The 26947-nt window shown below is 42.0% G+C and overlaps 1 protein-coding gene across 4 annotated transcripts in view; it reads right to left on the bottom strand.

Moving 5' to 3' along the window:
* PALLD (palladin, cytoskeletal associated protein) overlaps positions 1 to 26947 on the bottom strand; it is a 436126-nt gene that overhangs the window by 286634 nt on the left and 122545 nt on the right. Inside the window, exon 1 of one of the 4 annotated variants that reach the window (XM_011959642.1) lies at positions 15835 to 16573. The exons of the other annotated variants lie outside the window; for them this stretch is intronic. The gene's annotated coding sequence lies outside the window, so the exon portion shown is untranslated. Of the gene's footprint in view, positions 1 to 15834; positions 16574 to 26947 lie in introns of those variants that run through there. 4 annotated transcript variants of the gene reach the window in all.

Here is a 26947-nt window from a genome sequence, read left to right on the forward strand (position 1 = left end):
ATTCAAATGATTCTCCTGCCTCAGCCTCCCAAGTAGCTGGGATTACAGGTGCCTGTCATCACACCCGGCTAATGTTTGTATTTTTAGTAGAGATGGGGTTTCACCATGTTGGCCAGGCTGGTCTCGAACTCCTGACCTCAGGTGATCCGCCTGCCTTGGCCTCCCAAAGTTCTGGGATTACAGGCGTGAGCTACCACGCCCGGCCGCATGCCACCTCTTTTTTAAGAGATTGTTTTACACATAGGCTTATGATTGGGATCTACTGTTATGATTTGTCTTCCTAGTAGACTTAGAAACATCTTTTTCTTTGAATATTTTAATAATTACTCCTGATCTCTAGGAAAAAACACATTCCATTGTAGTAAGTGAGCTAGAGAATCTTCTGTATTTTGCAGTGTTGTCTTTATAGTCAGCCTAACCTTTCTGAAGAACTTACTAGATCCTAACTAGACCCTTCAAAAATCTTAAGTGCCAGCGGAAATATTCTACTGTCTAATCTTTACATTTGTAAGGACTTCTTCTAGGTTTCAAAGGCTGCTGAAATGTTCGGTCTCTTTCGTAGTTGATGGTTAACGTAGTATCTTTGAAACTGATTGAAGAAGGAAAGAGAACTATTTTTAATTTTGAGTGGTGGAATTTTTAATTATGTTTTCTCTTTTCCAAACTATTTTTTGCTATGCACATTGCGAGGTAGGCCATGTTTTTATACTATTTATGCATAAGTATTGGTTGTATGTGTTATAGATACCTTAAATTTGTTGGTAGTTTTGAGGATTGAGATATCATATTTATACCATTATTTGGAAAGGCCATCAGTATTTTAAAACTATATTGTTACCAGAAAAGTATAAATAAAGGTACATGTCATGAAGTGCTATATTCTTGAGTGATGAGACTTAGACACTATCCTTATCTTCTAAGACTTTATAGTGTAAGACATCATGGCTAAGATATTCTTTATTTTGTAGCAAAGAGAAATAGGATGTTTCTGCAATCATTGCTTGGAGACATAGAAATTAATCTTATGCCACTGATATCAGGGGGAAACCAGAGGCCCCAAGCTGTGTGATGGCTGTGGGCCAGATCTTGATTCATTCTTGGATGCCTCCTGTACACCATTTCACAAGTGATATCTGGAGACCACTTTAAGTATATTTCATTTTAGCGTTAGGATTGGTTCTGGAGAGAGGAATGTCACAGGGGTGGGTGGTAAAGTTGTAAGTAGTGACTGATGGACTGCTATCTCCAGAATTACAGAGCTGTGTGCTCTCCACATACTTGTTAAGGCTTGGCAACGAAGCCCTGGCTTGGCCCAGTCTGGGACTGGAGTCCTGCTGTGGAAGCAGATTGCTGGTGGCCCCTAAGTCATCTGCACTAGTACCAGAGGGAATTTACCATCAATATTCTACTTGGTAGGTTCTCACTTAGAATACCACCTCCCAGCTCTCCTCAAAGGAGGGGGTATTTGGGCACAAGATATGGGAGGGAGTAGGCATAGCATCTGGCATGGGACCCAGCCCTTCTTTTTCGTGGGAAAGCTGAGCTTCCTGCAGCCAGGAAGAGACTGTGATGGCCTGGGATCTGCTGAGGTGACGCTGCATGCTGCCGTCCCTTGAACAGCAGCCAGGAGACCACTTTGTCACCTGGTGATGAAGTTGGATTCTTGCCCCAGTTTCTTCTTAGAATAGCAAATAACATACAAGGCTCAGCATCCCTGTGAGGTCGTCTCCTGGTTTTTAATAATTCCTTGTATTTATTTAGTGCCTTTTTCCTCTCCCAAGAGCTAACTCTAAGAGTTTTCCATATGTTACTTCAATAATCCTCATTACAGCCCCGTGCCTGAGCTGGTTAGAGAACAGTGCTAATGGGGCCAAGGTCAGCACTCAGACTCCACGAGCCCCCTGTGAGTGGCCCGGTTTGCACTAGAAAATCTGTTTCATGGTCTCACTCTGCACAGCTCCTTTAATAAGCTTACAAGAGGTCACAGAGATAAATAAATAAATAATAATAATGGCAGCTAACATCGAATGAGTGTTCACTCTGGGCCAGGTATTTTCTAAGTGAATGTAGTATATAAAGAACTCGGCCCTCTCAGAAACCCCACGAGAGAAGTACTACTGTTAGACCCATTTTAAAGCAAGAAGAAACTGAGGCCCAGGGAGATTCAATAACTGTGCCACAGTCACACAGGAAATGGTGGAACAGGGATTTCAACTTCATCAGTCTACTTAAAGGGATTCAAAGAGTTTAACCACTACATATTATTGCAGCCCGATAAGTGACACTGTGGATGGCACAAGGCTGTTCACAAACACCCCATCTTATCTGTATTGTAAGCACTACTTACTAATATGGATGGCCAGGTGGTGGGGAGTTGAGAAGAGGGACAGAAGCGACATGTAAAGGGCACTACTACTGATGCATAACAGGTACTGTGCTGCACACACCATAGGTGTTATCCAATCTTTACAATAACATTTAGAGCTGGGTACTACTGCCTTCATTTTATAGATTGGGATACTGAGGGTCAGAAAGTTTACATAATTTGAATACTGATATTTAGTGGAAGATCCAGAATTAGAAAAAGTATCTTTTGCCTTTTTTTTTTTTTTTTGAGACTGAGTCTCACACTGTCACCCAGGCTGGAGTGCACTAGCACAATCTCAGCTCACAGCAACCTCCACCTCCTGGGTTCAAGCAATTCTCATGCCTCAGCTTCCCGAGTAGCTGGGATGACAGGCACCTACCACCATGCTTGACTAATTTTTGTGTTTTTAGTAGAGACAGAGTTTCACCATATCCGCCAGGCTGGTCTCAAACTTCTGACCTCCAGTGATCTGCCTGCCTTGGCCTCCCAAAGTGCTGGGATTATAGGCGTGAGCCACTGCACCCGGCCGACATCTCCTTATTTCTGATGCATATGAAACTTCAGATAAAACTTCCACTTTAGTTACAGGAAATACTATAGGCACGAAAAAGGAACACAGGTACAGAGGAGATAAAGAGAATTATCATGAATGATGGTGTCTGGGAGGAGAACCACATTTTTGGGCTTCCATTGCTGTGCCCTCTCTCCTACAACTACCACATGGCTTTTCGGTCCTATTTACATACTCCACTTAAACAGAAAGTCAGTCAACCCTTCGGGCCACAGGGGCAACGCTGGATGATGGGACAGAACAGGTGGTTACTTGACAGTAAAACAGAGATGCTACAAGTTACCTTACTTGTTTATTGGGTGGATTCAGTGATACGGTCTGTCTAACCCCTTGGGACAAGGTCAGTCCTCAACAAATGTTTGAAAGATATCAACATCCGGCCAGGCACAGTGGCTCACGCCTGTAATCCCAGCACTTTGGGAGGCCGAGGCGGGAGGATTAGTTGAGGTCAGGAGTCTGAGACCAGCCTGGCCAACATGTTGAAAACCTGTCTCTACTAAAAATACAAAAATTAGCCAGGTGTGGTGGCAGGCGCCTGTAATCCCAGCTACTTGGGAGGCTGAGGCAGGAGAATCACTTGAACCCGGGAGGCGGAGGATGCAGAGAGCCAAGATCGTACCACTGCCCTCCAGCCTGGATGACAAGAGTGAGACTCCATAAAAAAAAAAAAAAAAAAAGAAGAAGATATCAACATCCAAAGAGTTTCTCTTCATCACTGGAAGCAAATGGGACTAATTACCAAACCATTTTTCTCTTTGGAGGCACCAAGTGGTTTTGAAAGAAGAACGGACTCCAAGAAGCACGGGTTCTGGAGTCAGGCACACCAGTATTAGTACCCTGGCTCTGTCATTTCCTCCATGAATGAATTTTCACTAACTACTTAGCCTCTCTGAGCTTCAGTTTCCTAACCAGGAAGTAGGGATATTAACAGACCTTATGTCCTGGGATTATTAAAGGAGAAAAAAAATGTTAAGAGACTTTTGATCAGGGCTCAGTAAAGGCCAACTGCCATTATTAAACAGATGATCTTCAGGAGAAACTAAAATGTAGAACTGTGTTTATATTTTGCAGTTTTTGCTAGGTCACCTGCGATCACAAATGGGAGTTCACTGGAGCTGTCACTCGAATGCTTCAGACACTCTTAACCAGCCTGCTTTCCTAAAAGTGTTCATTAGCAGAGGGAAATTTTGCTTTTTCAGCAGATAAAGTTTCAAAGTACATTGGCAGGAGGTGTTGGGTGCCTTGATTAATGGCTGGGTAGATGCTTATATTGGTAGTAATTACTAACACATGTGTATTGGAAGTCATACACGGCACAGAGCATACTTCGTGTTATGATAAACAGCAAGATCTTAAACAGGGACATTTTGGCTAGCTGGCTGTGATAACTGTTAACATTGCAAAGTCAGTTCCTAGACTTCAAGTTCCTTGTAACTGAAATATCAAAACCAAAAGAAAGAAAAACTCCAAATTGCTTCCTGTGTATTATCCTCAACTCAGACAACGCAATCCGGATATGAATTCCACCCGAAAGCAATACTTCCACTGTGGTTAGCAAACCAGACTGCTTTTCCCTTTTAGTTTAACTTGATCTAATTAAGGATAGGGTGTAGAATTTTGCCATAATGCTCTCAGATCCTTTAACAAGTCGTCCAACATTTGTACCATTACATAACTCGCCAAGTTATAACCCAACAGGCAACTGTTTCTTTCAGCACAATGTAAGCCTTCCTACATAGAGAACATTCTAAGGCTCTACAGCTGGTCTCTAACAAGGCTCCAAACACCCCTTTCCCTCCAGCTCCAAATACTTTGCTGTCTTCTCAAAGAGCTTTCACATCTGCTAACAATAAGGCAAGGTATATACCTGACAATCACTCAGGAGACTTATGTTTGGGAATTTCTCTTCAGATTGTCACAAGAGAGCAGAGACCAAGGTACAGGAAAAGCACGGTTTCTTTGCACTGTGTTGGGATTTGCTGCCAGCGTATGTTATTGTGTGCTGCCCTGCTATCACAAGTTGGATTTGCTTCTGAAAAAGTGCAGGAAGAGACAAGCCTATTGAGTAGAAGATGCCTGCCAGGCGTGGTGGCTCACATCTGTAATCCCAGCACTTTGGGAGACCGAGGTGGGTGGATCACCTGAGGTCAGGAGTTCAAGACCAGCCTGGCCAACATGGCGAAAACTTATCTCTATTAAAAATACAAAAATTAGCTGGGCGTGGTGGCAGGCACCTATAATCCCAGCTACTCGGGAGGCTGAGGCAGAAGAATCGCTTGAACTCAGGAGGCAGAGGTTGCAGTGAGCCGAGATCGCGCCACTTCACTCCAGCCTGGGCGAAACAGTGAAACTCTGTCTCAAAAACAAATAAATAAATAAATAAAAATAAAAAAGAAGATTCCTGCACTTGGAAAAGGGAAAAGAGAAGAGACAGTGAGTGGAACGTGTCTACCAAGACTGGGAGTTCGGCTGTGTCCCATGTCAATTTTCAACCATTCTGTCAGTCTGCTTTGAGTCTAAAAACTTTTTTCATCAGGGCTCCACTTGTTCCTTGATAAAACACACATAAGAGAATCCAGCCAGGGATCACTTGCAGATTTTGTGATCCTGAAAGACCGAGGGATGTGCAGGTAGCAGGGCTGTGTTTGTAATCTAAGGCACACACAATCCCTAAGTGCCCTGAGAGTAGACGGCAGGCACCAGGTGAAACCATCCTGGCTGTGCTCCTTATGGGTGAAAGGAGAAGAAGACACAACTCATGAAAAGGAATCAGTGCAGCGCCTGTGTACTGTGCATGCCCAATCAACACTCATTGTGCCTGCTCATTCCCTAGTCATCTATCTGCCCCTCCTGGAGTATCTGGTTTTTCAGGAACAATAGATTGTAAACTTAGTTTAGTAGGACTGCAAGAACCACGATGCCTCTCTGGGGAAACTGGCTGTGAAGCTTTTCCTCAGAGCAGTTTGTAAATGTTGCCCAGCTGGGGTGCACGGGATTAGAAAGTTCCCCAGATAAAGTCTTCAGATTCTCTCTCATGAGTCAGGTTTCAGATCCATTTTACAGCTGCATCTGGAAAGGCCTTAGGGAGACAGGCTTTCTGATCTGGAGCAGCCGACACTGACACAATCAGGGGTGAGAGCGTATCTAAGACCCGAGTGGGAAGTCAAAGCAGAGTACTCAAAAGAGGGGAGTTCAACCAGTCAGCAAAACTGAAGAGGACAAAAACAGGACTGAACCAGGGTTGGTGGCAGGCTATGAGCACCACAGTCCTGGGTCTAGGGTCATCAGGGAGCCCTCTGAGCTACTGTCTGGATCAGGAGATTTCTGTGGCTGGTTTTCATGTGCCAGCTTTATCTCAGGACAAAGGTAGATCTGTAGTATTTAAAGTATTTAAAGGGCCTGGCCTAGACAGCATAGTTTAGGAGAGGGTTTCTTCAAGTATGGCCTGCAGAGATTTACTCAAAACCCTCTGCTGTGCTTATTAAAACGCAGACCCCAGGGCTCCACTCAGACTTAAGCGATCAGTATGTCTTAGAGCCAGGGCCCTAGAATCTCTATTTTTTTTTTTTGAGATGGAGTCTCGCTCTGTCACCCAGGCTGGAGTACAGTGGCGCAATCTCGGTTCACTACAAGCTCTGCCTCCTGGGTTCATGCCATTCTCCTGCCTCAGCCTCCTGAGTAGCTGGGACTACAGGCACATGCCGCCACGCCCGGCTAATATTTTGTATTTTTAGTAGAGATGGGGTTTCACTGTGTTAGCTAGGATGGTCTCGATCTCGTGACCTCATGATCCGCCCACCTCGGCCTCCCAAAGTGCTGGGATTACAGGCATGAGCCACTGCTCCCAGCCTGGAATCTCTATTTTTCAAAGGCACCCTACCCAAGTCACACATGGAATTTTTAGGAATTCTAATATTTTGAAAACCTGCTGAACAGGAAAGTTCAAGGAATTTAAAGACAGGAAACATGAGTTCTAATCTTGGCTGTGTGACCTTAACCTCACTGACCCTTAATTTCTTCATCTGTAAACTGGGGTAATGTAATATCATTATAAGTGTAGCTTACGCTAATGGAGATAAGTGGTTTATAAACGCAAATGTTCATAATTTTCACATTTCTGAGCCAAAGGAAAATCTTGGAGACTCCCACCATCATACCCAAGTTAGGTCTGAGTGTGGTCAGTTATCTCTGAATCTACCCATGTAATGATCCTTAGCTTCATGCCTCTTGGAAGGCTCTCTGGTGATCTCTAATTTTATCCAGAACTTATAACCCTGTGTGAGTGCCTTGTCTGTACTGGGAGATGGACTACTGGCTTTATCCAATCCTGGAGCCATGAAGGAGAAGTGTTTTGAGGGGCCAGAAGTCTCAGGGGTGAATTCCAGGGACTTTTAATGTGCTAAGCTACTTGAGACAGTAGCTGGGGTTAAGAATTAAGAGGTGGAAGAATAGGATTAGAGTCCCAAATGAATTGATGAATTGGAGTAGTAGTCAGGAACAAAGGGAAAAAAGCTCAATCGGAAAAGTTCTGGATGCTGCATGGAGGAAACGATCATTATCACAAACACAGGCTAAGCAGTGTCCAGCCAAATGAGGATAATACGCTGAACATGAGCCAATGAGGCTTGGCTATCTCTTGAAACATGAGCGTGAAAGTTGGCCACACCAACTGAAGCACAGTTTGAAGGAACTGTGAGGTCATCATCACTCTCTCATACCTTCATGAGACTTCTTTGTCCACTTCTGGACTTCACAGTTTGAGAGGCATGGAGCACTTGGATATAGTTCAACAGATAGAAATAAAGATGATGAAATTGTTGGAGAACAAGAACTGTGAGAAAAAGCAAAAAGATCTGCTATTATTTAACCTAAAAGACAGGCAAGCTAAGGGGAGACTTAACTCTTCTTGGCCATGAATTAAAGTTGAGTGGCAGGCTGGGTGGAATGGCTCACGCCTGTAATCCCAGCACTTTGGGAGGCCAAGGCGGGTGGATCACGAGGTCAGGAGATTGAGACCATCTTGGCTAACACGGTGAAACCCGTCTCTACTAAAACATACAAAAAATTAGCTGGGCGTGGTGGTGGGTGCCTGCAGTCTCAGCTCCTTGGGAGGCTGAGGCAGGAGAATGGTGTGAACCTGGGAGGTGGAGCTTGCAGTGAGCCAAGATCGCGCCACTGCACTCCAGCCTGGGCAATAGAGCCAGACTCCATCTAAAAAAAAAAAAAAAAAAAAAAAAAATGAGTGGCCAATAGTTCTTTGTAGCCTATTGAGGAGTGAACAGGTTTAAGTTCAGCGGAAAAGAAGTATGTTAAGTAAAAGAAGACATTTCTTATGATTCACAGTCAGAGTCCAATCAGGCTGTTGTGGCAAGGGCGAAACTCCTTTCCAAACTTTTACCAAGGGGCCACACCAGACTGGAGGATGCGGACACAATAACATGCCCAGTTTAAACTAATTTGGCAACAATACTGACTGCATTTGGAATCAGCTCCAGCTCTGGCCTACAGCTATAATTGTGAGCAGTAAATTATCTGGGCCTCAGTTTCCTCATCTAAAAAATAAAGGCAACTGACCAATGACTTCCGTGGTTTTCACAGTCTTGAAAATTCACATTCTGTGATATTCAGAAGTAATATAGAGGCTGTATTTTACATGCTAAAATGTATTTCCAGTGAAAGGAAAAACAGTAAACATGCTGGGGAAACTGGCATTTGATCTAGGCTTGATGGGCTGATGTCATGGGCTGGGAAAACTGGGGAGAGCTACAAGATCCTTATGGGGAAGTATCTGCTTCTGAGAGAAAAGTGAGGAAGAGAAGGTAGGATCTTCCAAAGAGGAATGTGTGGAGTGAGAGAGGAACGTGAGAGGGGTCAGCAAGCCACCCAGGAATAAGGACAGGAAAAGGAGAGGAGGCGGTGGAGTTGAATCGGGGTAAGCTGATTGCTATGGTCTGGATGTTTATGCCCCACCGCCCCCCCACCCCCAATTCATATGGTATTTAGGAAGTGGGGCCTTCTGGGAGGTGATTAGGTTATGAGGGTAGAGCCTCATGAATGGGATTAGTGCGCCTATAAAATAGGCCCCGGGGAGCTCGTTAGTTCTTCCAATATGTGAGATCACAGCAAGAAGGCGCATCTATGAACCAGAAAGTGGGCCCTCACCAAACACTGAATCTACCGGCACCTTCACTTTGGACTTTTCAGCCTTCAGAACTGTGAGCAATAAACTTCTGATGTTTATAGCGTATCCAGTTTATGGTACTTCATTATAGCCGCCAGAATGAACTAAACTATGGATTAAGATGAAGCTTTAGCTAAGGAACTAAGCAAACGACCTGATCTAGACTCAGAACAGCTGAGGAGACCCCCTTGGAGGCCTGCCAGATCAACTGAAAACTGAAACCAAGGGGACTGGGGCTGTACTCAGGTAGGACAGGGCCCCAGTTCTTCAGAGTCCTGAAGGTCTCAAAGCACAGCTTTGTGGTGAGACAGACTTGGTTTCCGTTTTGCCTCTGTTACTTAGTAGCCATGTGATCTTGGGTAAGATGCTTATCTTTGTTAGAACATAGTTTCCAGATAATAAAATAGGGGTAATATATCTACTTCATAATATTTTTGTGAGGATTAAAGGTGATTATGTGCCTGACACATAGTAAGTGAGGATAAACTGCTGTGATTCTGATTTTGGCTTGGGAATGGAATTAAGGCAGAATACAAAGAAACATCTGCGACCTTGTGGTTTATAGAAAAGCCTGAAATTGGACTCCTATTAATAATGATGCAAACTGTTACATAGCATGCTCATCTGGGTTCCCCCATTTGATCTTCAGAATTTTTTTTTTTTTTTTTTTTAAGATGGATTCTCACTCTGTTACTTAGGCTGGAGTGCAGAGGCGTAATCTTGGCTTACTGCCACCTCTACCTCCCAGGTTCAAGTGATTCTCCTGTCTCAGCCAACCGGGTAGCTGAGATTACAGGTACTCACCACCATGCCCGACTAATTTTTGTATTTTTAGTACAGATGGGGTTTCACCATGTTAGCCAGGCTAGTCTCAAACTCCTGACCACAAGTGATCCACCTGCCTTAGCCTCCCAAAGTGCTAGGATTACAGGCATGAGCCACTGCGCCTGGCTAATCCTCAGAAATATTTAACTTTGAAATGGCTATTGTTAGCCCATTTCACAGATGAGAAATCAAGACCCAGAGTAGGAAATGCCTTGCCCAAGCTCAGTAAGTTGTAGAGTTGTGATAATTACTGATAATTACTTGTCTTCTGATCTCAGTCACTGCTTTTCTTTTTTTTTAATGAAAAGTAACATCTATTTCATGGGAGTGACATAGGAAGAACATGGAGACAGATTAGTTTTTAAAATTATAACCAGGTTAGCTGAGCAATGTGAGACTGAACTTGCAACTTGATGTGCTTGCTGGTAGTTGTCTATTGGTAGTCCCTTGTTCTAGAAAGGTTACTAGACACTAACTGGTACACCAGCCTGCTGAGACCTGTGCTGAGAGAGAAGGGAAGACTGGAGTGGGGCTCCCAGGCACCGTCTTCAGGGCAAAGCCCCTTTCATTCCCATTCTGCCACCAACCCCAATACAAGCAAAGTAAGTCTAGATCAGCACAGCTTTCTGCTTGTTACACCTGCTGAATGAACAGGATTCTGCCATTTCTATCTTTAAACAGAAACATTACCACTGATTTATAGTCATCACACTCTCTAGGAGTCCTTAATAAACTTTAAGATCATTACTGAGTCACTTAGCTCTTTTTTTCCCCTTCACAGAGTTACCAGTTTTCTGATCTCTCTTACAGAATTCTTTCTAACCAACAAAGCATGCTTGTGACTCTCCTCTCCTACTTCAGATATTGATCTCAGGGCTGAACATTCACATCCAGAGAGGCAAGACTCACTGCTTCCGAGTCCAAGAGATGGATCACCCTGCTGAGCACTGGCCCTGTAGCTCCTCGTTTCCTTCTCATTCCCAAATGCCCTTGGACACTCTCTGGGGCTCTTTTCTGCACTAGGACTGTAAGAAAAGGGCTGATATTTTCTTTTCAAAATAGTTTAGATAGAGTCCTTCTAGAAGCAAGGAATATGACTAAGTGATTTCTTAAAGTCCCTTCCAGCCGGTGATTCATCAGACACAGAATTTTCAGCTGGAATGGCCTGTAATTTTCTGGGCCAAATGTCTCATTTTTGCAAATGAGGAGAGTGAATTCTATAGAGGTTGAGAATTGTGGGGGCTGCTTGCTACAGTGGACAGATCATGAGACTTGAAGTTAGAAGTTCTGGGTTTTTGGTTTGTCTTCTGGGACAATCTCATTCTGTCACTCAGGCTGGAGCACAGTGACACAATAGTAGTTCACTGCAGCCTCGAATTTCTGGGCTCAAGCGATCTTCTCGTCTCTGCCTCCCAGGCAGCTAGGACTACAGGTACACACCATCACACTGGGCTAATTTTATTTTTTGAAGGGATGGGGTCTCACTATGTTGCCCAGGCAGGTGTCAAACTCCTGGCCTCAAGTGGTCTTTCTGCCTTGGCCTCTCAAAATATTGCGATTACAGGCAGATGCCTATGAGCCACCGTGTCTGGCAGAAGTTCTGAGTTTGAGGTCAAACTTTATCACTCACATGCTTTGTGACCTTGAGCAAGTCAGTAACCTCTAGAGCTCCAGTTTCCATACTTTGAATGGAAATAACGCCACCTGCCCCACCTGCTTCCAAATGTGGTTCTGATGATCACATGTCATATTTAGGAAGGAAATGATCCAACATAATAGTGTTTTATCAATGCTGCATTATTAAATAGCTGGTTCAAGGTCACATAGTGGCAAAACCAGGATCCTCAATTCCAGTGTAGTTTGATTTCCATCATACAATGTTGCCTTCTTGACATTTTTCCAATTCTATAAGATTTTCTCATCAGGTACACACTAATTTGGTCTCCACATGTTTTCCTTTAAATCTCTGGACACATACACAGACTCAAACTGTAGGAATCCAGGCTGGCTCAGATGGATCACAGACCAGCAACTATGAAGGGTTGGTGGGAAGATCTCATGCAGCCTTCCATTACATCACAGTCATGGCCCTCAGACCCTGGGTTGATGGCTGCCAAGGGACTGAGCATGCTCACAAGCACGCTTTCCATGGCACTTCTCTAGCTAGTGTCATAACACCAAATTGCAAGTTGGAGCTGGCTATTTGATAGCTTGTAATGGACTGTTGGACTACGGCATATGCCTTGAGGATTGAAATAGGATGAACCAGAGCCACAGAGTGAAGTGATAATAGATACTTTAAGTTCATGCTGGACAGAGATTTGGGAACCTGTTCAGTGGTAATAGGAGGTTTACTGTGCCAATTTGTGGTAGCCCACATAGGAGAGGCAGGAGATGGCTGCTTAGTCTCACAAATGAAGTGTTGCACCCAAGTGTTATGTGTTCCCATGGACCACTAATGAGAAGGAGCCCCTGGTCTCTGAGCCCTATCGTCACCATTCTGGCATTGGAAAAGATCGACCATGCTTTATTTGGCCCCATTATTCATCACAGGGTATACTGAAACCTTAGGAGGTTGAGCAAAACCATCTCTCCCAGTCAACAAGCGACATGGATGCACTGCCAGTGCTGATATGCTGTGGCCCTGGGGTACCCTGGGAAGACTGGCCCTTGTCTCTTTCATAACTGATGGCTTCCCAAGCTTGACATGAGAAAGAAACCTTCTTTCCGTTATTGGAGAGAATTGGGTCTCTTCTCTGGCAATGGTATTGGTCCTTGAAGAGAACAACAGACAAATCCTACGTTTTCCTGTTTTCTTTAAACATAAAAAGTTTTTCAAACTTTCAGAAATAATGGGGAGGTCAAGCATATAATAAATAGGGAGTACAGCTCTTCGCTCAGAGTAATAAAAAAGAAAAAAAGGGAAAAAACACTGAGAGCTAGTTCAGCCAACAATTTCCATGTTTAAAAAAAAGTTCAAGTTGGAGCCATGTGGTCTCAATAAAGTAGTAAAATATATTTTCTTTACCCTATACTTCATATGCCCATAACCTTCCTTTTAAATCATCTCTAACCAGCCCCAAATCACTCTGACCGCAAATCATTTGGTGGCTTTGGTCTCCAGGCGATGGAATGTGCTAGAGTAGACGGGGAGTCGCTACCAAGTGTGCTCTGAGGGAGCCTTCACTCCCCTCGCTCAGGCACACAGACCCCAGCAAAGCCTTGAAAAGGTTCCGCGCTGAGATAGCACATGACATCATAGCCCAATCATTCAGGAAAAAAAACTGCAAGGCTGCAGAATAGCACAACATGCCACAAACCACAGTGGGCAGATAAAGTCGAAGAACAGCTTTTCTTACGAAAACATTCCCAAATACCACAGGCAGCTGGCAGAGGCACGTTTAATTACATTTACAGAAAAACCACTGTATCCATTAGCCCCACCATCTTTGGGGCCGACCAACAAATGGGAAGGTCACTGAAGTCCGTCCTGGAAATGGAAAAGCCAGGAGAGCTCGAAGTTTATGTCATTACATTTTATAATATGTGTTACGATGAGAAATGACCCAACTGTGAAATCATTTGATAGGCTTTGAAAGGACGTCCAAGTGAACCAGACCTCAATCATAACCTATCTTTAAACGTATAGCTGAAGATTAGGTGCAGCCCAACGTGTGAGAAATGAATTATTCAATCCATGATTAATTTAAGAGACACCGAGCTTGTTCTGGGTGTAAACAAAGCTCATGCGACTGCCATCTGCCATCACATCAGAGGACCCAGTCTTGTCTTCTGCAAGTGCCATTGGAGCTTTTGTTTATTTATTATTATTTTTTTAAAGAAACTGCTCAAAGAGCTAAGTATACAGACTTTGAAGGGATGGTAAATGTATTGGATGTGCCTTTAGGCATCTCAGAGAAACAAAGTTCAACATACATTGGCAAAGTACGATTAAAGCTTGATGGAAAAAATTGTCCAAATAAAAATGTTATTTTAGAGAGTAAACATCATCTTACAATAATTGCTTAAGTGGGAGTTTTAAAGAAAACTCTGCAGAACCTTCCATGAGACAAGAGGGATATGCCTAAAAAGTCTCCTGTAGTTTCTAATTTTAGCCCTAGAGAGTAATCATTGCTATTTCTAGTCTGTGATTTCATTTAAATGAAGGGAGACTTTCAATAGCAAAAAGAAAAGAAAAAAGACTCAGCAAAACCATACAACAAATAAACAGCAAATGCAAACACTATAGTGATCAAAGCAGGTCTCTTTCCTAAAGGAACAATGAAAAATTATATAATAGTTATAGACACTCATGTCTACTAGCTATGATCTTTTCAGAAACATGTTATTTTATAGCTTCCTAAGGTATCTGGCAACAATCTTTTCCATCAGACACCCAAGGATAACTTTCCATTTCAGTTGGGGGTGGGTAAGCTCAAATGCATGCTCATAACATCTTCATGTAACCTCTGTAACAACCGTGGGGGGAAATGTAAGAGTCTTGGGTTACTGAAAATAACCTGTTTGCCATTATATGGGCAATTATAAGCTGGAACTTGCTTTTTTAAAATTGCTGGGTTCAGCAGAGATTTCCCATGGATTTATCGGCAACAGAAATAAACAAGCATTCCATTGAGCTCCACTTGGAAGTGTGAGAAGGGCTGATAGAAAGTCTTCTTCATCATTTGGACAGGAATTCAACTTAACCTACTAGGATGTTAAATTACATTCCAATATCCTGATGATTTTCTTAATCATCAGAAAGCTGAAAATATGCTGGTCCTTGGAGGACAGCCCCCTTCTCAGGGGGCTTCCCCCGCTGCCACTCTCCTCACATTCCATCACCCCTTTTCTTGTCAGTAGCCTACCTGCCAGTGAAGTGAAAGGTGACTTCAGCATCCTGGGGGTGTTCAGGTGCCAGGGTCTCTATGCTTGTAATGCAAATAGGTTAGGGGAACTCTCTCTGTAAAAGTCATGCTGTTACTTCTGGATTAAATAATTTCAGGAACTCACCAAAATTGAATATTTATAAAAGTGTCAGCAATGCTTTCCATAAAAACTAATGGAGAATGTCAGTTTTTCAGTCTTTCCATGGTAGAGGAGTCATCAGGAATGCATTCTTCCCTATTGTATTCTGCCTGCCACTTGTTCCCTAAGAACCACAGCCAACTGAATGCTAACAACAGGGACCCCGTCCAAAGGGAGAGAAGGAGAACCGGGAAAGTAGCATTGGATTTTGTTAGACAAAGAACTGCAATCAAGTGAAACCCAAGAAAACAAACAAGCAAACAGTTTTGAGGCAACTGAAGAGCAACAGGTGTGAAAACGCCCAGATTTCTCATGGGAAAAATCACCAAAACCTTGTGAGAAAGAAACAAAGCGTTTCCAGCTAGACCTCATTCAGCAACCGAGCAGCTCTTAGGCTGTCAGAAATTGATTGCTTTGTGAAAGTTTCCTTCTATTTCAACCGACGATGGAGCCGATTACAAAGTAATTAGAAAAAAATACAAACACATTGGGCTCAAACCTCTGCAGGGAAGTTAAACACATGAAAGAGAAACTTCTCTGAAAGTATCAATTTTTTTAATGAAAAAAAAAAGGCGAGGGGGGTAGGAAAGATCGTTCAACCTCACGCCTTTCTCCCCTCCCCCACCCCAACTCTAACAACAGAAAAGTCCCGCGGAGCAGGACCCGCCCCCGCCAGCCCCCACCCAAAGAGGAGTCCGAAGAAGGGATTAGGAAAACCGTCGTGGAACACGGTATTCTGAGTCCACTACAACTAAACACCCCAAACAGTACGCTTCGCATGAGTACTTGCATGCCACTGCCTGGAAACGCTGCAAAGCTTTATTTCCTGCATGTTTACATAGATTTAATGCTGCCACTTACCAGCTGGGCACAAAACGCCGTCTGCCCCCACTCCCAAACAAGCTCCTCTTGGGAGTCTTTCAGATCTCGCTTATTCCCAGCTTGCAACTTCTGGGCTCTGAATGCGATCTAGTTTGCAGAATGCAACGGAGAAAATTAACGGGCAGCCGCGCTGCCGAAAGGCCGGCCCCTCGCCGGCTGCGCTCGAGACGTGTCCTGGGCCCCGCCGGCTCCCGGGAAGCCTCCTGGCGGCGCAGCGGCCACGACTCAGGCTCGGTGAGAGGCCACCCGTCTGCAGCGCGCGAGTGCGCCGCGTCTCGCCGAGGGGCGCGTGTGCGCGGAGTGTGTCAGAGAGCCGGGCTGCTGGGGAGGGGGAGAGGGTGTGTCCTGGGGAGGAATGCTGCTAATGTCCAGAAATAACTCCCCTCACTCCATGCCCTTATCGCACTTAGGACGGCTTTTGCGTTGCCCAGGGGCGGGGAGATTGCAAGAAGGTAACAGGCAAGTTCCACCCGCGATTTCTAAAGCCACGCCCCATTCAGCCGTGGTTTGAGGCATTCCCTAAAGACCTCTGTTCCTTTAGGAAACGTTGCAGCTCTCAAGGGGGAAATCCAAGAGGCAGCTAGTAATGAATTTGTATTACTGATAAAAGAAATCAACGTCCAGCTTGGGGTTCCTTCTATAGCCTTCCACGCAAGGTATCTTTCAGTTGTACTCTCCATCTCCGTTACCTCTTGTGAGTTAAATTGCTCCTCTGATGCCGCCTTACTGCAAAGCCATAAATTAATTACCCCATTACAAATAAAGCCCCTAGGAAAAGGAATGCCGAGAATAAATCTGGTCTTTGTTCTTTTTTATGTTGAACAAGTCTGCCATTAATCAAGTCTTTCCACCGATGTCTAGGGAACAGACCCAAGGTTGCGACTCATTGAGGGATGAACATGTGTACGTCTGGTTGTCCTGCAGTCTTTCTCTGAGGCATTATGTCATAGTGACTCAGTTACCACACAGACGGATATTAGGGAGAAACAATAGGAGAAACAAAACCAACCATTTAATAAAGACCTATCTGTTGCCAACTCTAAACCCACTGGCAGACAGTGCTTAATTTTTACACAATTTTAAGGATTATTTCACTACTTCCATCCTCCAGTCCCAGAACTGCTTGTCATTGGCCAGTCTGAGAAAGAGACCACAAACTGTTTGAATATTTAGGGAAGAAACTCAAAAAGGACCCATGAAGCTATTAATTTTAGTGGAGCCTATGAAATATCAAAGATGTGACAGATTTTTGAATTAGAAACCATATCAAAAAGTGTGTTCCGGAAATAGAATCATCTGGAGAGGTAGATAATAGAGATAGTGCAAACATTATTTTTTAAGCGAAAATAAAATGTTAAAAGCGTTCAGTGTGTATATCTTTAGTTCATATTTATTATCCTGAGGAAGTGGTGAGTCACGAAATACTGAATTTTTTTCTTCCTTATTAAAATTTCCCCTCTTTGGGAATCAATGTAAACTTAATAAGGACGAGGTTACTTTTCAGACTGAAAATATTCTGGGGTTGGCAGGTTCAGTCCCTTCTTGTATGTCATTAGATCTTTTTATTTATTTTTTTTCCTCTACACTTCAGTTGTAAAATTTTATTAGGGTCATTGAATAACAAGAGCCGAATACTTCTGTTCATCTGAAAGGCATCGCAGTGAAGCAGGGTGGCCCTGTTGGGTGAGTCTTACTAAGACACATTTCAGGTCCTTACCACCTTTCTCATCTCCAGCAAGGGTTGTTAGAAAGATCTTTCCTCTGTGAGTTAGAAGGGACATTGTATTAATTAAAATGCCCCGGTGAAAGTAGAAGGAAACATTTGGAGGGTTTCAGTATATGATCACCATGAGCTCAGAAATCTGAGGCAGCCCCTCCCACTACTTGCGCTAAACCTGTGAATGTTTTAGAAGTCTGAAATTTCGTCAAAACACCCAACATATATAAATGTCTTAGAGAGGACACTCCTTTTAGTGGTCCTGCTTGCTTGTGGGGACGAAACTGAAGGGTAGATGAAGTTTCTGCTGTTCTTCCACACAAGTAGGCTACCTTTTGGGTGGCAGCTATTAGTGGTGTCAAATGTTACGGAAAACTCTGCCTTTTGTTTCTGCGATGTGCCTGCCCATTTGCTTGTGCTCCAAATGAGAACTACCCCAATGTTACACGTTTTGTGGCGTTTTGGGGTCAGGAGAGGTAGTGGTGACAGTGATTTTTGATGGTGATCTACCCCACCCAGGAAGGGATGGAAGGGTGGGGGAGCTTGTTGAAAATGCAGATTCCCCGATCCCTACTCAGAACTACTGAATGACAATCTGTGGGAGCTGACATCAGCTTTTTTTTTTTTTCTTTTGATAATTTAATGTTGTGAATAAGTAGTACATTTAGATAATTTATATAAAGGTACATGCACCACAGTCTCCTTTCTACCACTCTTCCCCATATGCCCAGTCCATGCATCTCCCTCCAGGTAACCACTGATAATAGTTTTCTCCATAGACTTCCAGGTTTCCTTCAGCCTAAATACATTCTTACTCTTTTTCTTTATTTCTTAAAAATACTATAGGCAGGACCAAGCACAGGGGCTCACATCTGTAATCCCAGCACTTTGGGAGGCTGAGGCAGGTGGATCACCTGAGGTCAGGAGTTCGAGACGAGCCTGGCCAATATGGTGAAACCCCATCTCTACTAAAAATACAAAAATCAGTTGGGCGTGGCAGCGGGCGCCTGTAATCCCAGCTACTTGGGAGGCTGAGGCAGGAGAATTGCTTGAACCCTAGAGGCAGAGGTTGCAGTGAGCCGAGATCACGTCATTGCACTCTAGCCTGGGCGATAAGAGTGAAACTCCGTCTCAAAAAAAAAAAAAAAAAAATTACTATACGCAGACCAATAACTTGGCTTCGCCTTACTTCTTCACTTAAATATATATACACTTTATAGTCCTTTCCACATTGTATGTTCATTAATTCATTTGTTTGAAAACAAACACCTGTTGAAGACCTACTTCATGCCATGGACTATTGTATATGTTGGTGACACAGGAGGGGACAAGCTGATAAAAGTTTCTGTCCCTTGGTATTTATATCTGGGGTAGGGGACACATTAGGCAGAAAATAAACATACTAAACAAGAGAATTCTGTGTTGAGTTAGGACGTAATAAGAGCAGTTGAACACACTGAGCAAGAGAATGGGCTTTGGGAATGTCGGGGTAATTTTAATTTAGAATGGAGCGGCCGGGAGCGGCTTTCTTGAGACAGTGATGTGTGAGCAAAGACTTGATCATGGTAAGGGAGTAAGTGAGCATTGGGATTATTTGGAGAGTATGGTGATCCAGGCAGAAGAATCTAGTGCAAAGGTCTTAAGGAGGCACCATGCCTAGCACATTTGAGGAACAGCAAAGGGGACAATGTGGCTGAAACAGAGAAAGTGAGATGTAGAATGTCATATGAAGTCAGAGAGACAGGACAGCCAGATGGTGTAGGACCATGTAAACCAGTGTTAAGTATTTTAGGATTTACCCTCAGAGCAACAGACAGCCATTGGAGGGTCCTGAAAAGAGGACAGACGTGATGAGACTTATATGCATATCAGTACAGAGTAAACATGCTTATGTTTAATGTGGCATAGCATTCCCTTGGATAAATGCATCACAATTTATTCAATCAGAATCCCACTGATAGACATTTGACTTGTTTCCAATCTTTTGCTATTAAACAATGTTACAAATGTCCACACATGACATTTTACACTTGTGCAAGTATATCTACAGTATTAATTCCCACAAGTGGGATTACTGGATTTTACATTTCAAATTTTGATAAATACAGCCAAGTTGCCTTTCAAAGGGCTGAACCAATTTACACTTCCACTAGCAATGTTAAATAGTATTTGTTTCCCCACAGCCTTGCCAGCAAAATGTGCAATCAAACTTCTGGGTGTTTGCCAATCTGATAGGTGAAAGGTGATGTCTCAAGATAGTTTTGACTTGCATTTCTCTGATTTTGAGTGAGGTTGAGCAAGTTTTTTATACATTTAAGAGCCAATTCTATTTCCTCTGTTGTGGCCTTATTGTTTATATACTATTCCCAGATTTTATTGGGTTCTTGGTCTTGTTCTTCAGAGTTCTTGAAACTCCATGTATGTTAAGGAGATTATCCCTTTGCGTTAGGAGCTTCAGATTGTTTTCTTATTTTGCCATTTGTCTTCTGACTTGGCTCATGATATCTCACGATGTTAAAAAAACTTTCCAGTTTTTATTTAATTGAATTTATCAATTTTTAAATGAGTCATAGATAGGCCTATCTTATCCTATGCACTCTTTGATTTTATTTTTGATATTTAGGTATTTGGCCCATATATATCTATATATCTATATATGTATGTTGGAGACAGAGTCTTACTCTGTTACCCAGGCTGGAGTCCAGTTGTATAATCTTGGCTCACTGCAACCACTGCCTCCCAGGTTCAAGCAATTCTCATGCCTCAGCCTCCCAAGTATCTGGGACTACAGGTGCATGCCACCACGCCTGGCTAACTTTTGCATTTTTAGTAGAAATGGGTTTTTGCCATGTTGGCCAGGCTGGTCTCGAACTCCTGACCTCAGGTGATCCACCCGCTTCAGCCTTCCAAAGTGCTGGGATTACAGGCATGAGCCACTATGCCTGGCCAGTTCATTTATATTTTATCCTGGTTTAGTGTATAAGGTATTAAGGGATGGATCTTACTTTATTATTAATGATCCAGTTGCCCCACTACCACTTTCAAAAAGAATAATTTTTTTAAATGTTAGTTGTTAAAAAAACACATAAAATGTACCATCTCAATCATTTTTAAGTGTACAGTTCTGTAGTGTTAAGTGTGTTCATGTTGTTGTACAAAAGATCTCCAGAACTTTTCATCTTGCAAAATGGAAATGCTATACCATGGAACAACTTTCTATTTCTCCCTCCTCCAAGTCCCTGACAACCACTATTCTTTTCCATGCTTATATGAATTTGACTACTTTAAATACCTCATATACATTAAATCATGCAGTATTTGTCTTTTTGTGACTGCTTTATTGCACTTGGCGTAATATCCTCAAAGGCTCATCCATACTGTGGCATGTGGCAGGATTTTCTTCTTTTTAAGACTGAATAATATTCCACTGTATGTCTATACCACACTGTTTCTTTTTTTGTTTTTTGTTTTTGTTTTTTTTTGGAGGCAGGGTCTTACTCTGTTACCCAGGCTGGTATGCAGTGCCATAACTTTGGCTCACTGCAGCCTCAATCTCCAGGGCTTCAGTGATCCTCCCACCTCAGCCTCCCAAGTAGCAGGGACTGCAGGTATGTGCCACCATACCCGGCTAATTTTTGTAGTTTTAATTGAGGCAGGGGTCTTGCCAAGTTTCCCAGGCTGGTCTCTTATCTCCTGGGCTGAAGCAATCCACCTGCCTCTGCTTCCTACAGTGCTTGGATTACAGGGATGAGCTACAGCGCCTGGCCACCACTTTTTCTTTATCTGTTAGTCCAACAGTAGATGTTTGGGTTGCCCACACCTCTTTGCTATTGTGAATAATGCTGCTATGAACGTGGATAAGCAAATATCTCTTTGAGATCCTGCTTTCATTTCTTTTGGCTGTGTACCCAGAAGTGAGACTGATTTTGATAGTGGCTGCACCATTTTACATTTCCACCAACAGTGCACATGAGTTCCAATTTCTCCACGCCCTTGCCTACACTTGTTAACGTTCTGTGTTCTTCATAGTAGCCATCTTAATGGGTGTTAGGTGATATCTCATTGTGGTTTTGATTTTCTCTTCTCTAGTAATTAATGATGTTTAGCATCTTTCCATATGCTTGCTGGCCATGTAAATTTCATCTTTGGAGGAATGTCTACTCAAGTCCTTTGCCCATTTAAAAATCAGGTGTTTTTGTTGTTGTTGTTGTTGAGTTGTAGGAGTTCTCTCTCTCTTTCTCTCTCTATATACAGAAAATACCCTATTTACAATAGTAATAACAAAGATAAAATGCCTATGAATAAACTTAGTATATGTCCAAGACACATAGGAAAAAAACTGTAAAACATTCCCAAAGGACACAAAATAAGATTTGAACAGACAGAAAGATCTACCGTTTTCTTGGCTAGAAAGACTTGATAACATAAAGAAGTCAACGTTCTCTATGTTAATTATTTAATTATTTAAATTTCTCTCTCTCTCTCTCTCTCTATATATATATACATATTTCCCGGATATTAACCCCTTATTGGATATGTGATTTGCAATTATTTTCTTCTGTAACATAGGCTGACCTTTCACTCTGTTGATTGTGTCCTTTGATACACAGAAGTTTTTAAGTTTGATATAGGCCCACTTGTCTATTTTTGCTTCTGTTGCCTGTGCTTTGCCTCACCACCACTACTTCATGATAATAATCTTTTACCCTGTTTTGAGATGCTATTATCATCAGCTATTAAATCCCTGTGTATAGTTGAGTCTATGGACATTACATTTCTATTTCCTTGGTTGATTTTTTTAGTTTGGATGCTACCACCACACCAATTAATTATCAATGCTTTTAATATTTACTTAATATCTAATATCTAATCACTTCTATTATAAGTTTAATATAGTTTCTCATTGCTCTTCTCAGTTTCCCTTATTATTTTTCCATATAAACTTCAAAGTAAACAATAACAGAAACTCATATTCCTATTTGTATCATCAGAATTAAATTTAAATAATTAACATAGAGAAAGTTGACTGCTTTATGTTATCGAGTCTTTCTAGCCAAGAAAAAGCTAGATCTTTCTATCTGTTCAAATCTTATTCTGTGTCCTTTGGGAATGTTTTACAGTTTTTTTCATATGTGTCTTGGATACGTATTAAGTTTATTCATAGGTATTTTATCTTTGTTATTACTATTGTCAATGGGGTCTTTTCTCTCATTACATCTTCTAGCTGGATATAATCAACTAATCACAGTGTATTCATTGTGTGCCATTCTATCTTACTCATATTGTTTATAAATATTTCCCAATTTTCTTGTATTTCTAACTATATAATGTAATCTAAAAATAAAGATTAACCATCTGCTCTCCAATGTTTATACTTTCAGTTTCTTTTTCTGTTCAAATTTCATTATCTATTAGGTCTAGTGCAATGTTAAATAACAGTAGTAAGAGTGGGCATTCTTGTCTTATTTTTTATTTTAATGGAAATGGCTTCAGTGATGACCCATTGCCCAGTGATTCAGGGCATGATGTGGGCTTTGGGCTGAGAATGATCTATTTTATTATGCTAAGAAAATATTAATTTGTTCTTAGAAGCCTTTTATTTGGGAGGGGGGTGCGGTGGATCAAGTGTGATTATTGACTTTTGTCCAAATGCTCTTTTTGGTATCTTTGGAAATGATCATATTTTTTTTTCTCCACAGAGCTATTAATTTAATGGAATATAATAAATTTCTTGGCCATGAATTATTCTTGCATTCCTACAACAAGCTCCATTTGGTCATGGTAATTATGTTTTAAATGTGCTAGTAAATGCTGTTTGTCAGTATTCATTTAGAATTTTCTGTATTGATATTGATAACTGAGATTTTGATAACAATTTTTTGTTTTATTGCATTGTGACAAAAAGTATTATTTGTAATGTTTCTATCTTTTGGAATTTATTGACTTTCTTTGTGGGCCTAACCTACAGTCGATTTTCATATACGTTTCCTGGCCACTTGAAAAAATGATATTAGATAATATGGAGATATTTTCAGGATACAGAGTTTGTTTCAGAATAACATATCTTATTATGTTATTTATGTCTTTTCTGAACTTAAGATATGTTGACTTATTTATTATGGACTGAGTTTTCATTTCTGTCTATTTCTTCTTTCATCTTCTGTAATTCCTGCTTTACACAGTGGCTACTGTGTTGTTTAATATATATTCATAATTGCTGTAGCCTCATTTTGAGTTTCACTATTTAGCATTACAAAGTACCCCTTTTCTTACTATATTAATTTCTGGCCTGAATTCCACTTCACCTGAGAGTAAGGTCATAACCTTGCTTTTTAAGTTCCCTTTGCCTGGTATGCCTTTCCTTATTTGTTCACACTTAGGCTTTCTGAACCACTTCGATCTATGTGTGTCTCTCTTGTACAGGGCTTCCGTCTGTTAGGCAGTTCGCCACCTCCATCCTCACCTACCCAGTCCCTGCATCTGCAATTGCTAAACCACAGAGATAGCTTTCTACCATTGCTCTTCAGAGCAAGTCCTGCATCTTCAGGGAAATATTTTTTCCCTGGTGCTTTGTGAGATGCCAACACATAGTTTGCTTATGTGAGCGTTAAAGTGATTATTTCATGAACCACGTGTTTGTATTTGTAACTTAGGCTTATAATTAAAGTATTATTTCAGGAATCCCTATTATTTCTATAATAGAGTAGCTTAAACAACTACTTCCAGATTCAGGTTTAGTGGTGATACAAATAATACCTTGGGCAGCCTGACACGTGGTCTCTTTGGATCCTTCCAGTAGTACTATGAGTTTGGCACAGCAGGTATCCCCATTAAACAGATGGTAGAGACTGAGGTAAGGTTTCCAAAAAGGTGTGTTTCCTCATGGTTTCTTACACAAGTAGATAGACAGTTTAGCTTTCAGGTGTACAATAGAAAGGCCTTGATGTAGATATTTTCTAAGACTCAAAGGACAGAGTGTCAATTAAATAATAAGTACATTGATAGTGGGCTTAACTCTCTTATGACAACATTAATGCTGTTGAAACACTGAGGGTTTACTTAGGGAGGCTACGGAATCTGCGTCTCTGGGGAAACTTGAAAAATAAAAGGGATCCTCATTTCTTTGGAACAGCTTGAGTGTGGTCTTGCCCCAAGGCACGGGTGACTGGATAACCTCCAGTGTCCCCTTCCTCTGGAATGCTTCAAAGAACATCTCAGGGGGTCTGGGTCATTCATTTTCTAACTTAGGCACCGGAAGTATGATCTGTCAGGAGATTATCAACGATATTCAGATTTAAAAGCATAATGTGGTTATGTAACAAGATGCTACCTAATGGAGAAATTTAAGAAAGGACCTGATTACAGCATAATAATGCTACTTCTCTTTTGGGTTTAGGGACAGGGAGATTGCAATCAACTTCAAATTCCCTCATGTTAATGAAAACAAACGCGCTTCCACATTTCTTCTGGACTGAAAGAAAAAAGGGGGAAATACATGGAAATATTTCACATTGAGACACTTCAGGATAATGTTTTTCTCTAACCAGAAATCCCCAGGTTATCCTGAAACTCAACATCTGAATCATGCCGACTGGTGAGAGACATTGTTTGAGCAAGACTGGAATTCTGAACATTCTTCAAGGCTTCATAAAAATCCCAAAATGATGGACCAGTGCTTATGTTGTGGTCATGCAAAGAAAAGCCCCCTTGTGATTCGGGATTGAGTTTGTTCTTTTTATATTTATAGTATCTACACTGAAGGAATGTAGAATTTGGCATGGGGAGGAGGATGGGAAAAGTGAGGAATGGAGACCAGATTTTGTCTGCCTGTGAGGGGCTGTGTATGTGTGTGTTTTGACCTAGAGCCTATGGAATAGGGGAGAGAGAGTATTTGATAGTTTTGTTCATTTGTTTTTAAAGCAGAACCTTCTTCAGGTCTCTGGTGCGAGGAGTGACTGGAAGAACTTTTTACTTTCCTTGTTAGCAGCACCATCTGTTTACAATGAAAGCTTGGCTTCCACTTTTTGGTGCAAATAAAAACCCTCGGGTGCCCATATAACTCAAACAGATGAAGCATGTGTTCGCAGACCTGAGGAATCAGGTCTTTTGCGTGCAAAGGACTTTTACGGTAGATTTACACAGCATTGTATCCCTACATAAATTCAGGAGGAAGCTTCTGAGAAGCAAAGGTGGGCCATAGGCCACTGGAATTCACAGCTTGCTTATCTGCCACCTAACGAAGTGATGGACCCCTTGGATCACACCTACCGAGAGAGGTTGGCAAATGGCAAAAGGGCCATTTAGTAAAATTCCTTTCACCACCTATGGGATTTATATACATTTGGGAGAGGGACTTATATCCCAAAACAAGGAAATACGGAAATATGGTCAAATGGTCTTTACAAATTCCAGATAGAAAGGCATATTTCCATAAATAGCAAAGCTTAAAGTAAGCAGATGAGAAAAATTTCTAGGACTGACTATCAAGACTGGGGTGGTGGAAGGAGTAAGGAGCTGAAAATAGGAGCAGTGCGCCTTTCTTCTCACCCTGGTTTGTGTTGTGTAGCGGCCCAAGCAGAAGTTCCATAGAGCCTCACTTGTGGGCTAGGGATTTTTACCCTCTCCCCAGAAATAAACTCTAGGTAAGGATTTGTAAGACAATGGCAACAGTGAATAGACTGTACATCTGGAAAAGTTTTGGTAGTGATGAGAGAAGTTTTGCATAATTTAATTTGCATGCCATAGATCAATCAACCTCATTCATTGTTTATTGAGTCTTCCCTGAGCTAGGTTGTCTGGTGGAAGCCTAGGCTGAACTTTCAGAGGCTTACCAATGACTAGGGAAGAGAAAAATAACACAAAGCAAACTTATAGTTATTTGAGACAATTGGAAAATAATTAAATATGCATCTGCTAGTCTGGAATTGCAGTTTTCAAGTTGTGTGCATCAGATCAAATGGGTCTTGTCAAAATGTGGATTGCCAGGCCCCACTTGGATTCAGAGGGCCAGCACAGGCCCTCTGTATTTGAAACAAGTGTTCTCAGCTGTTTGATGAAAATGAACTTCAAAGCCTACTTTGAGAATCACTAATTTAGAATGTTCCTTTATTTTTTAAAAAGTGGGGAAAGTAACATTTGTTACTTTTACTACTCATCGTTTTTGCATATACTGTGTCGTTTAATTTTGAGGTAGAAACCCATGGTTTAGCCAGAAATTTAGTCAGGGTCTGCATCTAAAGTCTAGAATTTTCCCTTGACAAGCATGCTGCTGTCTTTTCCCACAAGGACAGAAAGTCAGGGCGTGTGAGGCTGGCCGCACAGACTAGGGTGCCATGTGTTTGTCCCCTGGCTTGTTCCTTAAGCCAGCCTCTACAT

The sequence above is a fragment of the Colobus angolensis genome, unplaced genomic scaffold (assembly GCF_000951035.1).
Source record: "Colobus angolensis palliatus isolate OR3802 unplaced genomic scaffold, Cang.pa_1.0 Scaffold5, whole genome shotgun sequence".
In the NCBI taxonomy this organism is placed as follows: domain Eukaryota; kingdom Metazoa; phylum Chordata; class Mammalia; order Primates; family Cercopithecidae; genus Colobus; species Colobus angolensis.